This window comes from Malurus melanocephalus, unplaced genomic scaffold (genome assembly GCF_030028575.1).
Source record: "Malurus melanocephalus ecotype Western Australia unplaced genomic scaffold, MMel_1.1 scaffold_25, whole genome shotgun sequence".
NCBI classification, from domain to species: Eukaryota; Metazoa; Chordata; class Aves; order Passeriformes; family Maluridae; genus Malurus; species Malurus melanocephalus.
The window spans coordinates 3246512-3261477 of NW_026623257.1; positions in this window are offsets into that span (position 1 = coordinate 3246512).

Consider the following 14966-nt stretch of genomic DNA (forward strand, 5'->3'; position numbering starts at 1 on the left):
AAATTTTTTGCCTCAGCTTTCAACTGAGCAACCTCTCTTCCCACACTTCTTGAGTGGATGGAGAGCAGARTGGGGGTTTCCCAAGGTGCTTCCCATTGTAAATAAAAATCAGGCTCATGGCCATCTGAAGACCCCTAAATAAGTCTTTGGGAYCCARTGAGTTGCAYCCCAGAGTCCTGARGGAATTGATTGATGCAATGTCYAAGCTGCTCTCCATAATATTAGAAAAGTCYTGCTCTTCATCATGGAACTAGRTGATCTTTAAGGTCCCRTCCAAACCAAGCCATTCTGCATTTTCTTTCGTACCTGTTGGTAGCATTTGGAGAAGCCATGTATTACTATTGTCTAAGAATATTTGTTTTTTCAAGAACACACAATTTCTATACCAGTAAGTGATTTAATACCCTGGTGACTGAAGGAATATTTAATTTTTAGTTTAATATATTTTTTTGCCTCTGGCAGTTTGTTCTGCAATTAGAAGGCAGCAAATGTCAAACATACCTACTTGYCTGATTTGTTATCATGAAAGAGAATTGTGACTCACATTGCTATCATTTTCCCACTGAGTTTTACTGAGATTCCTATGACAAATATGAAGATTAATCAATTATATGTCATGTAAGTCRAATGGGTTTGATAATATAATCCTGTGTAGTACTAATGTTCTGTTGCTCTTCTATCTATTCAATCTGCTGCTTTTCAATTTCTGTTTTATTTCTAGTACATGCTCAGTTTCTATAGACAAAACTCAGGGTGGGTAAAACTGCCTCCACAGCTGCAGAGAGAGCTAAATAACGGCCTGGTAAGATTGTTGTTTGTAATCTTTGACAACTTGTGGAGATACAGGGGCATCTCAATGTGTGGAGGAAGACAAATGTTGGCCATATCTTCAAAATAAAGGCCAAAAGGATGATCTCGGGATGTTGAGTCCATCAGCTTCACTTCAGCTCTTGGGAACACCTTGGACCAAGCCCTCTTGGAGGTCATTTCAGGGCACATGGAGAAGGGAAAAGTGACTGRGGACAGTCAGCATGGATTTGCTAAGAGTAAATCATGTGTGGTTTATTGCCTTCTGAGATTTATGCTGTCTGTAGCAGAGCTATTGCAGTCTGGAGGACCAGACAACGAAGTGGTTAAAAAACTGGGTGGATAATTGAGCCCAATGGATGATACTCAACATCTTTGGCAAGTGAAATACTACAGGGGTCTACGCTTGGACATTTYCCATTCAGTGTCTTTGCAGACAGCCTGAATTTTTTTAACACAGTCACTGAACCAGAAGTGGGTCTATTGATAAAATTAACTTTATGGGTCAGAGAACATTCATTCACATTAGCGAAGAGCAGTGCAATCTCCAGTAAATGTGGCAACTGATTTTAGAGACTCATTTTTCTGGTGACTATTAAACTATGGTACCAGACTGATGGGAGGTGTCTCAAAAGTCATAACAAATAAATAAAAAGAAATCCAGCTGTTGTGTTTTGTTTGCCCAGTCTCTTTTCTGAAGTGTAGTAGTTGCATCTGTGATTTAGTGGGTTTCTGTGGAATCAGTGTTTTCATCTAGGACATTTCAAGGAGAGTAGGTGTGCTTCTTTTGCTCATGTTTATTTGTAAACTGAAAATAAAATTGCAAAGTTCTCAGAAAGATAAAATTGGTGTCAGTTTCTGAGATGTCCAGCTGTGTAATGAGCCCAGACCTGCACCCTACAGATTTTTTTTTAATGGGAATATATTTCTCTTCACTCCTTTCTTTCCTATTGATTAATTTGAAGATAAATTACCTTTCAGGTTACTATCTGTCAATGCATTGTGGTGAAAATGAAGCTGGTACAGCCGGCATTAGACATTACTGAAATCAAAAAGATAAATTAGTTAACAAACAGAAGTTTTTCTATCTTTTCTGGTTTTCTAAGGCAGAACTATATGAGAGAGTTCAAACAGAATTGCATATGCAATGCCTATAGAGAATATATCATATTGTTTCTACCAAAATATGTTCATTTGTATGCCTTGTTCTTGTTCTGTTTAAGCAGAGTTGTATGCTATGACTCAGKGTGATATCATCCATTTTCCATCACTGAAGACTTCCTTAGTGCTCCGGAGAGTCCTCTTTTTCAAGTTATGCAATCTAAGSTGAACAGATGCTGTCTTTAGCACTGTTTTGGTACTATACCAATAACCTTTTTCTTCCTTCAGGTAATTTCCACTGACAAGAAGCTTCTGCTTCCAGTCTGTGGAAGGTATTCCTTTTTCCATCTATCTCTCTTCCAACTTCTTGCCCTAGACCCATTTTACTGCACCACTGCTTTAGACCGTTTTCCAAATCTGAAAAAAAGATGTCAGAAATACTTTTCTGTGTCTTTTCTTCTAAAGTATATTTTAGGAGTGCTAAGACATGATCATTAGGTTTTAATAATGAATACTATATATTCTTGGGAAGCTGTTCATGGAGACCTTACTTTCTCTAAGAGACATATRATCTATAGCTCTCACATGGATAAGGAAGTATATCAAGAATGAAGTATTTTTCATCTTGCTGCCCTGTGCAAATGATAAATATTGCTGTCAAATACTTAYGGTGTGCATTTCATATGGTAGTGCCATTGCCTGCAGCCACTGTCGAAAAGGCCTGTGCTGCTTGAACATACTCACCTTTATTTTCAAAGGCATTGCTGGACAGGAAACAAGACTGCCACTTACAATATGAGGTAATGTAGAGAAGTTCCTTCCTTGATCAGATGGATTGCACAGTTTCTCATTTAATTCATTGAAGCACTCATACCTTCTCTGTCTATTTAAAGCCTTCCATGCCTGGTGTTTTCAAAGTAGTAACAAACAGCCTTCTGTTAAATACTTACTGGCTAATTGTCATTGATCAGTGGAATTCCTTCAGTAACAAGATTTTGATATATTAACGTATAGAACATCTTATTATGACTGTTGTACTTAAAAAGCCYRTTTCAAATGGGGATTTTAGTTGGTTTTATGTTCATCCATCCATGAATACCTGGTAACTAGCAAATATTAACAGAACAGGGTGCACCAGCAGCAAATGTAGTCTGCAGCACTGATACACCTAGAGCCCACAGAGATTAGCAGTCCCTTTGAGACAACATCCAAGYAGCTTAACATAAGGTCATGACACTGCTGCTGATGTCTGACACTCGGTGCTATTACCTGTTTGACCTCTCCTAACTGGAAAGTTTGGAACACCTTTAGTGTCATGAAATTCTAAGATTTCTTGATCTCGTGACCTATTTTCCATGTGGGTAATGCTCAACACCAATTCAGTGAGTGAAGATCTCCTATACTTATACAAACCTAAGACAGCGCAGCTTTTTTTTTTTTTTCTTCTTTCTTTTTTTTTTTTTTTTTTTTTTTTTTTTTTTTTTTTTTTCCCGCTCAGGAAAATTCTACAGCTTCAAGGGGAATTCTATTGTCACATTATAAAAAGTTCTTTCTCCGGCCCTTGACCTGCAGAGGCATATCTCTTGAAACTCACATTCCATAGGGCCAGAAACCTTGTATTTTTTYCCTTCTTTATGATTGCTAGTTCACATGTAGGGATATTTGAACATATCCTGATAATTTTTTTTTTTTTATGTAAATGCTGAAAACTGTTCCAATGAAACTGAGACATTTTGTTGGCACGATTAAAATTAATAAATTTAAAGATTTTATACACAATTTCCTCATTATGGAACTAGGGTTCTAAAGAAATAAACCAAAAGGGAAATTTTGATAAGCTATTATATTCCTTTCACAGAAATATTAATTTTTACTAAACCTCCTCATCTGTGTAAACAGATCTATTGGAGTGTTTGAAAAATCAACAAAATTACTTGATTTAAAAATGATTTTATAAAATATGATTTAAATTGCATGTTGTCCTAGGACCCAGTATTCTACATGTGAAGTAAAATTAATTGTGTGTAGCAATTTTTRCCATCTATATTTAAATCCTACCAACCCCTAATTTCACAGGAAGCAGCTGTAAGTAAGTGCAAGACAAATGTCTCTGTTACCTCAGAGTCCTGGCATTTCCCAGCTACTGTAGACACTGTGAATACTAAAAGTACTTGGCTCCATTCTATTCCTAATGAAACCCATAACTTGACTTCTGTCAATATTAAATATTATGTTACATAACAAAAGGGAGCCACCTCTTAATTAATTCATTTAATAGCTCATTCTCTTGTTGCCAAGGAGCCCAATTCAATGAAATTCAGAAATAAAAATTGCTTTCAGCTCACAATATTTTGTCTTGATTATTAGGAAATAGACTAAACTAGACATTGTTGAACAATGACACTATGTCTCAGCATATTTATCTACAAGGCAAGTTCACTGTTGTAGATATAAAAGAATACGTCAAAATGTCTATTTTTGACCTTTTTCCCTTTTGCATAATTTCCCCCTTCACTTGATTTTTATTGACTTTTAAAATTTTATTATGTAATTAGTCATATGCCAAAAAAGAACAAATTTMATGCCTAGAACAATAACACTGACTTCTACAGCTTTCCAGGGTGGATATTAATGGTATTTGTTGAATTTATTAGATTTATCTTCACCCTGACTTGTATTACTTTCTATTTTCTACAAGCATTATTAAAATTTGCTCAAAATGTGAAAATAAATTGCAATTTCTGAAATATACTAGTATCAGTGACTCAACTTTTAACAATGAAGTGTTTTCTTTGAAGCACAGGCAAATATCTACGTGAGAAAGAAATTTTAAAGAAGTACAGTTTAATTTTCTCAGTGTAAGTTATGATTCAAATCTACCAGATTAACTGTATTAATATAACTTTTAAATTTGTACTTTTCCCAGTCCAAATTCTTAACAGTTCAGTTTTAAGCAGCTCTTTGGATTTCTCCAAGTTGTCTTGGGAAGTGACCTGCACACCAAAATAATGAAGAGGTTTTAAACATATTATGTCTGACAGATTGCCATAGTGTTTATGGTATGACCCAAAGTTACATATTAATGCCGTGAAAGACAGAGGAATATTTACACCTGTAAGAAAGAAAAAAAGAGATAAATATTTGAATTATAGTTATGTTTAATAATAAAATAATAGAATACTTAAGGAACTGAAAATCTTAGATTTTTTTTCCAAGAAAATTATAGYCAGAGCTAAAATAGTACAAAATGGAGAAGACTAAATTTMAAAAAAAAATCACTAAWCCTATGAAAGGAGTTCAAAATAGTCTCAGGATTTATGTAAATGTTTACAAAAATTTAATATGCATTTAAAAAAATGTCAGGATGAGTTCTATTTAATCCCTTTGTTGAGTGGTTTTCTTCCACAGCAGTAATTTTAGTGTCCTCACTTGACTTGATATTGTTTTACAGTGGTATTCCATGCTGACTTCATTAGATTTATTCTGTTTCATACCACGGTAAATTAAATCGAAATCTGTCTCACTAAGCTTCTTCGTTTCAAGTAAGGCTACTAAATTGTCCTTTTGCAATTTATTTTAAATGTTTATCTAGCATTTATTATGTATGTCAGTAACTGTTTTCCAATCTGAGTGTCAATGTTTATCTGTAAAACTAAATTAGGCAACTTGTGTACATTATTTTCTCATAGAATAATTAAACTGGTTGCATAAGATCAATATTGGCATCTGTATCATGTTGCAGCTTAGATTTTACCTAAAAATTTCTTCTTCATGTTTCCCAGAAGGATCTTTCTGTACTAAGGAAATAACTAGTTTTATTAATCATTTGTTTGGTAGATACAAAGGGGAAAAAAACGAATTATTTATTTAAGTCCTATTATTTGTATGTTTTTTTCTTTTTTGACTATGTTGTGTGCCATTACCCCTTTTGATTTCAGATTCAGTAGCAATAATGAACTAAGTAAATATTTGCATCTTCTAGTAACAACCATAAATTGCATTCTAATTATAGTCTGCATTTATAAGACTTGAGAAGAATGTTAATGCATAAAGCTTACATCAGTACTGTTTTAACAGAAACTCTAATCACATATATAAAGATTAGATAACAAAACCATAACATTTTGTTTATTTTGTATTGGAAGATTTCTNTATGAAGAAATCAAAATAAATGAGAGTTGGGGGCGCACAGAATGATTCCAGAGCAAGAAAAAATAATATTGGGTGACAAATGTTCACAGAAAGGGTGATTAGGCACTGGAACAGACTTCCCTGGAAGTGGTAAAATAACTATCCCTGGAAACATTAAAAAAAATTGTGAACRTGGTACTTGGGGATATGGTTTAGTAGTGAATACGGTGGTTAATGGTTGGACCCAACAATCTCAGAGGTCTTTTCCAACCTTGATGACTCTATGATTTTATGAAATTTAATCCATAAGATCGTACAAATATCTAATATTGTGATAATTGATATAACTTTGCTTGAAGAGACACCATGATTTATCAAATAAACCTCATTGGAAATTGGTTTAAACTAGAGTTTGSCAGATAATAATCATTAAAAACTTTACTATTTGTTCTCATTGAAGAGTCCTCACATCAGTTGTTTCCTCTGACTCTTTGATTTAAAATGAATCTTAAATTACTAGTGAAAGAAAGCTTATAGTTTATTTTATTTTATTTTATTTTATTTTATTTTATTTTATTTTATTTTATTTTATAATAAAACAAATGAAGGTATTTTGATTATTTGGTCTTTTCATTAGATTTTTGCTTGTTTAGTTGGCTGATTTTTACTGGATTTAGAGATTAAAATATATCAACTTTTTTTTTTTTCACTTTCTCTTTATAGACTTTGTAACATTACCCTTTGAAACACATATTATGCAGTTGTAAATAGCTTTCATGTAAGCCTCTTAGAAAGAGTGCTACAGTCATAATGGTCTGAATTAATATGAAAGTAATCCTTATTAAACTGGAAAGAAATCACGAGTCCTTGATGTAAAATGATCTGAAATAGAAGGAACTAACAAGATTTCCAAGGGCTTTTTTGCAGTTAACTTTTGTGTCACATTAAATGTGCAATTTGCTTTTCCATGGCAACAAAATGTTGGACTTTGAGGTTTTAATAGTTACCAAAGGATTATTATTTTTTCATGATACACAAATGGCTAGGTATGTTTTGATTCCCCTCCAGCGAAACTTCTGGCTTCTAGCCCTTTTGTTTTTGTTTTTTCTTATTTGTAAGCATTGGTGTTTGGGCATACCTAGGGAAGCAGACAAAATAGACCAAGGTTCAGATAAAAGGCAGGTTCAGACTTGCATTGACTTCTCTTTTTTTTCTTGCCCAGAAATATCAGTAGCAAAAAGCCTACATACTTTTTATGCTTTTCTTGACTTTATTTTTTCCTGGCCATATGAAACTGCAACAGCCCAGCAGGACTTGGTACATGTTTAATCTGACCTGGAGCCTGATCTTTTGTCATGATTTAACCCCAGCCAGCTGCCAAACTCCAGCCAGCTGCTTGCTCACTTCCACACTTGTGGGATCAGGGAGAGAACTGGAAGGGTAAAAGGTAGAAAAYTCATGGATTGAGATAAAAACAGTTTAATAAGGAAAGCAAATGCTGCACACACTAGCAAAGCAAGACAAAAAATTAATTCCCTGCTTCCCATGGTCAGGAAAGTGTTCAGCCATTTCCAGGACAGCAGGGCCCCATCACATGTAATGGTGATTCAGGAAGACAAACACCATCACATCAAATGTCCCCCCTCTTTGTCCTCCCTCCCTCCAATTTATATACTGAGCTATATGTCATATAGTCTGGAATATAGTTTTGGTGAGTTTGGTCATCTGTCTGGGCTGTGTCTCCTCCCAGCCTCCCAAACACTCCCAAATTCCTTGCCAGTGTTGTATAGTGAAAAGTGGAAAAGGCCTCAGCTCTGTGTAGCCCTGCTCAGCTATAACAAAAACATGTCTATCTCCATTATGATCMCTGTGTTTGAATCAAAAGCACAGCCCCATACCAGCCACTGTGAAAAAAAGTATCTTTTCCCCAGCCAGAACCAGCACACCTGTACAATATACTTGGCAGTAAGTTCAGTATTTCAGTATTAGCTTAGACATATGGTATATGCACTAAGAAGTACTTTCAGATGAAATTTATATGCTCAGCACATTTCTATGAAAGAAATGGGTCTGTGTGTAACTGTCATATATAAAGAGAATAATGAGACATAGCAAGGTAGTCCTGGTAAGAAGAACTTTAGTCTGGATTTTCTCAACTGATCTTATTGAGTAGAGGATTTTTAACCTCTCCATAAYGTCAGATTGAGAAAGACAGTCTCAYAGTATAAATACYYTTTGACTCAGGTTTATTAAATGTATGAAGTTATGAACATTTTATTTCATAAAATCATTGAAAAATGGAACAAATCCATGTTTAACAARCATCTTCAGACTACGTTGTCTCTCATTTATGTTAGTGGATAAAATGATGACTTTGTTCTTTCCATCTCAAACCTGAAACATTAATAATCAAAAGGATTAAAGTTTTGTAGTTTTTATGGTGGTTAAATAGTTTTATCTATGTTGAAAAATAATGAGAAAAACCCCTAGGATTACATAGAATTCCTGAACTATTGAAAAAGTATGAGCACTTTGTGATATGTTTGACATCAGCACTTTGTGGAAGCAAAAGAATGCATACATATGCAAGAACTAAATCTTCAAAATCAGTGACATTTCTGAATCTTCAGAAAAGACCAAGTACTAGTAGTCTGAATTATGCATTTTTTCTTTGTTTTCATCTGTCTTACAGGCAGTTTTGGCTGTTTTAAAAAAATAATTATCGAGCTTGACTCATAAAACATACAAAAATTGGAACATTATAAATAAAAATCTTCGGAGAAATGTTTGTATGGTATACAGTAACACAATTATTGAAGTTCTAAACAGCCTTTCTATTGTATAGTGGAGAAAGAAGTGGTTCAGTTTAATAATGTGGACATAAGATAAACATTGTCCATTGATGAAAACTCTTACTGGGAAATGTGTGTTTTCGCTCTAATAGTTGCATACAGATTTAAGTTCACTGTCATGAGAGTGCCATTGAGAGATCTTCATATGGTAAAAAATGATTAGATTTTCATGGCCTTGAGATCATCAAATAATTATAAAATTCTCACATTTTCACTGCCAGTTTTCAGGTTGTTGATTTTGCCAAGATCAACTGTAACATAATCAAATTGTAATGGAAGTACAGAAAGAAAAATATAGCATCCTARTTTAACATACATTATATTGTAGAGCATAGACAAAAATACTTTCATTACCAGTTCAGACTTGAACATCAGCTGGATGAARTGCTTAGATATAGTATGTAATTATGGACTATATATAATATAGAAAAAAAAATCTAACTTCTCAACAACAAGATTTCTTTTTTCAAGTGAAGACTTTTTTAAMATAAATATTATTTAGTAGACTTCATTGCAAACTCACTTCTAATGAATCACACTTTCAGGTGCTTAGGTGGTCTCCCACCTTTACCACTTCCTTTGTGGGCTAGCAGTGAATATCGTCTCTTGGCTTTTTCCATCATTATAGACCATATGATTTAACTCCTGATGTGAATCACTTGATCCCCTTCTAAATTTTTGACTATGTACACTGCAACATTAATGAGTAGATTAATTTTCCAAAATTGGGAATTACTGCCCACTTTTCACAATGTAAACATACAGAATGGATATGGATCTTGCATACATGATTTTAATTCTCTATTTTCTTTTGACTTTTGTGTTCTCATTTTAATCTATTTAAAGATCGTATGAATTCAAATCTATGTATTGGGAAATCCTACTGAATTCTTTCAGAAAGAGAAAATAAATACAAATGGATTGCTGCTGCATTCAGACCAAGGTTTTGGGTTTTTTGGTTACCCAGTCTCAGGGAAAATTGAGTTGTTTAAATGAATTATTAAATATTTTAGACTAAGGTCTTATAAATACTTTTATTCTGTGGTCTGTCTTTTATAGCCTTGCAGCACTAGCAACCCTCTTGGTGGTATTGTCTACTGGAGTATGTATTACATTAATAAATATTTAACTTATTAACTTAATTGCTTATTCTGTGTTAAAATAATAGTACCTCATTTAAGATTTGGTACAACCAATAGGCAGAATATCAAACCATCATATCTAATTTTAAYAAATAAAATCAAGCACCTATATGTTAGGATTATCACAACTTGATCAAACACATGTCCAATGTAAATCAGACAGGCTGAAAAATATACTTTGAAACTGACTACTGAGCACTTCCTTATTCCCCATCAATTTGAAAAAAATTCTTCAAAGATTAACATTAGAATTAAAAGCATGGAAGATTTCTCTACAAATTTCTGTTAGTTCCAAGTGATATTTATTGAAGAGAAGTCAGGGCTTTTCTGTTTTTTACAWATTATTTGTGAATAAATGAATGCTGTGATCTAGTAGTCACTGCCACTGGAGGGACTGCTGAACTCCAGCAGCCTATGACAGTTACTGGATAACAAGTCATCAATTGCTTGTTGTCTTTCTTGTGGAAAATCAACTTTTCTGTAAGGTGCTTAGTTCTTTTCTTCCCAAGCTACAAGGCTGAAGTGCTCAAACAGAATCAGTCATATCAGCACTGTCGTGTACTTCATAGTTAATTTAGAATTTAAGAGTTGCATTAAAAAAAACTAATATATGTTTTATCTCTCTTGCACCTACATTTTTCATAAAGTGATTTGTGCAATGTTTTTAACACACTTGGTCTTKTTACTACATTTGTCACAAGAATGAATGAAAAAAAGATTTGTATGCCACAAGAAAAAAGCAGCAGCAACCAATYAATCAACCAGCCCAGTCCTCAAACTCCCCTCCCTGGCCCTGCTATTAAAGATAGGGAGAGTGAAAACTCTTTTGGTGTGTCACAGAGGAGTGAAGAGTGAAGATCCCTTACTGCAGAGAGAATGCTAGGAATCACTAAAGACTTTGTGTCTATCTTACATATGAGGAAGAATAYAAAAGTGCAGAATCAAGGTGCTCTTTATAAAGTATTGACATTGGAAGTTTTTGATCTTAGCATTAACTTTCAAGAATTTCTTTCTTTCTAAGAGTTTGCTCAGTGAAARTCTCAAAAGCAAAGTCTTTCTATCCTCTTGCCTCCTTCCCAACTACATTTGGGTTGCTTTATTTTAAAGTATGTAACAGAACTGCATAGCATAACCAAAACTATTTGAGAAGAGATTCTRCCATTGGGGATCAGTTTCAGCAGTGTTTTTCTGTTAGTAATTCATACATTTTGTAACAGRCAATTGTTTGTGAAGTTCGTTTGCATACCAGAAAGACTAACATTCCTTAAAGCTATTCCATTCCTCATGTTTTCAATTTTTGTATTGCTATTATTGCACCTTGGGTGCAACCGGTATTCTGTCATTATTATTATCGCTAGGTAAAATATGGTTATACCAAGTATTTTTTTTTTTCATTAAGTCAAGGGATAAAATGAAGACATGCATCCAAAGGAATATAAAATAGTTATTTGAAATTAACAAGCTTGGAAAGTTTATTTTTTTACAGTCTGAAAAGAGTAAACCCAAGGCGCACATTTTTAATTTATAAAATTCATTGAGGCAGGAAAGACATTCAGCACGATTTCTCTCCTGACACCACGTAATCTCCAGGTGCTCAGATCCCTTCAAACCACAACTGCAGGGTTGCCAATGTGCATAAGCCCYAGGCTTGGAAATATCTGAGTAAATTGGGCATACTCTGGAGATGAGCTTGCACATCAAGTTAACTGTGAGGTTWCATTATTTATTTGTGCCTGACTTGTCTTTGCTCAATTGCTTCCCATGCCTGCAGCCTTTGCTTCAGTTCTCTAAAGCTGACATACTTATCTATGTCTTTTTAAAATAYACATATTTTTACCAGAAGGGGGGAAAAATAATTTAGGAATCTGTCTGTGGTTTCTAATATTCTTAAAAAGCAGGTGTGGGAAAAGTTGCAGAGGTGTTATTGTGTGTTTGCTTCCTACAAATAGGGAGCAGAATGGTAAGAACAGTGTCCCATCCCGGAGTTATCTCTTACACATTTGACGCACAAAAAAATTTGATCTGTTGCCCTTTKTCAGTGGATGTGGCCATAGGAAGGGCTTCTCTAGAACTGCACAGAAGACYCAGCAGTTCAGTATTTTAAGACACCAAATAAAAATTCTGTGGACTTGGCAGAAATTCAGGTTCCGACTGAAGTTTTAAGTGCCAAATCATGTGAAAATAAAATCAAGGGCATAACCCTTTCCTGTGAAACAAACTGGGTTTCCATCTGTGGTCTAAAGATCCAGCTTAGCAAGGTTCTCAGGCCTTTGATTAGGCMGCTCAGCAGATTCACATGGCTTAAGCATGCCAGCTGCTGTAACCAGCAGCATACCATTGGTGTTTTCAGCAGGAGGCATTTTTGCTATCTGACAGATGAAAAAATTCATAAAAATACATAAGCAGCAGAATGAATATGAGGAAGAGTAGAGWTAGAAAAAGTGGGATTCCCTACACTGTTATCTTACTCCATGTTTATTCAAACAAACAAGGAATAGTTTTCTTTCCTGACCTTGTGTCACAGCATAAATACCCACAGGAAGGAGACAGAGAAGGAAAGAAAGAGATGGGAAATGGCTCAGTAAGCATTACTGCCCTGTGCCCTTAAAATGCTGTTCACAATATACCTCATTTGTGCTCTAATATCTATATGAATATATTCATYTTGGAAGTGGTAGGAACTGGGTTGATTGCTCTTTCCACACAGCTGCTTTATTTTGATTTATWTTGATGTAATTAATTGTTTAGCAAATGTCTTAATTTTCTTTTGTTTTTGMGGAACAACTCTGCAACACTTTTTCTAAGTAGATTTTTTTTGGGGGGGTCTTATTTGTTCTATAGTTTCTTTTAGCTAGTTAGGACTTTTTCTATTTGTTATCTATGCTTGATTTACGAGTGTCTCAAACTTAATAACTGAGCTGTGAAAAGAAAATGTTTACTGTCCAATTCCAATAAGAAATGGTGGCCTGGAAAGAGGCTTACTAAAGGAGCAAAAAGATAAAATAGCAAACATTCTGTGCATTAATGATACATTAGGTCAAACTATTGCAAAATTTCATACAATACAAAAAAAAGTTGAAAAACTCAAGGGCATTCAAAGATACATGGTTGGAGAATTTAACCCTTTCTTCCCTGAATGATATGAACCTTCTCTTTCAGTTGGCCAGGTCCTGTTGAAGCTGTTCCTGGACTGTAACCTGTTTCCTCTTGGCTTAGGAGTCCAAACTGCATGTAAAATATCTAAGGTTCTAAAACTGAGATCAGAACCAGGAATCACTTCCTTCAGGCCCGTGTCAGATTTCAGAAGCTCATATCTTAGCAGACATGTCTCAGAGAGTGTGGCTGCATAAATGTCCAATAGCTTCATCCCRRTARTTGKCTCCYAGAGAACTGATCACTATGGCCCAGTAGAAASCTGGGSTTCTGCAGCCTGTGRTGGTTGCCCATTCCTTTATTGCTGATTTCCCTAATGCTGGCATTGGAAGGTGTGGTGGTTTAGACTGTGCTGAAAGCCAAAAGCACTGCATCCATGAAATTCCCTCCCTCCCCCCCACCTGAGAGGGCAGAAGGGAGAGCAAAAGCCCAATTAACATGAAAATTTATGGCTTTCAGATAACATAACATAATTGAGAGAAAGATATGTATGTGCTCCAGAGAAATAGTCAGACAGGCTGAATAACTTAAGTTGCAAAAAAAAAATTTATTACTACAAACTACTAAGAATATTACGGCACCAGGGAGAAGAACGGAGATAGGGACAAATTTACAAGGAGGAGGAAAAAAAAAACCGGACATTTTAAGACACCTGTTATCCTTTCCAGGACCTGTCTCTTTCCCAGATCCTCCCTCTCCATCCCCCATGTTTTCCCACACACACAGGGGACAGGAATGAAAGTCTAACATAGATCAAACCACTCATTACTGTTGTTGTCCAGCATCATAGGAGAAAGCGTTCTTACAGCTCCAAGCTGTGGAAGTTTTTCTTTTGCCCAAGAACAGTCAGTGCATCCATGCTGATGGCGAGGGAGTATTTCTTTACCTCGTAGGAGAAAAGAAAGAATGTCCTTCAAGGCCAAACTGCGTTGTTTTGGCAGCGTAAGACCACTATCACAATTCTCCTGGCAGAACACAGCTTCTTCTAAGCATCCACTTGCTTCAGACGTAGGGCGCGGGCATCTCTCCCTCTGCGCAGAGCACAATTTCTAGTCCAGTACTCAAAGGCCAGGTTTTTTTCCTCAGAGCAAGGTCGCTCTCTTTTCTATACAGGTCTCTCATTGATGAAATAGTCCTTTCAAGGACAGCTTGTTTTCTCCATGCTCGAGAACCACAGCAACAGCACAGCAAGCCAATCCCCTCTTCTCCTTACTGTGATATTTGGGTCTCCATTTTTCTTCTTACATCTCCTCACCCTCCTGCTCTGTTTTTCCCCAGTGCATGATACTAAAACTACATACTAACAACCTTAGAGCTACATAGCTGCCACCCTATCTTGTTTTGAATTCTTCTTAAGTACAAGACAATACGTCATCACAGAGGTGTAACCAACCTGTGAAAGGCCCAGGCCTGATGATTAGCCTGTCCATCACCCTCAGAGCCATGATGGATTGGCTCTAAAACACAGGGGGTAGGGCTCCTTTTGCTGGAGAAGAAGGAGAAAATTTCTAGAACTTCCTCACAGCAGCCATCTTTGTGGTTTCTTGGTCCCCAACCCCCCACCACCAAAAACTGGACGAAGTAAAACCATGACAGAAGGTTTGTGAAAATCTTTTGGTTAGGCAGGTCTGTTTCTTCACACAGCAATTCTGTGTGATCACGGTGTACTTGCAGAGATAGCATAACCTTCTACCTTGTGCCAGCTTTTCTAGCTGAGAAATGCCACTCCACAGTAGCTGCTAGAAAAGGAAAGCAGTAGGAATCCAAATAACTGGAAACT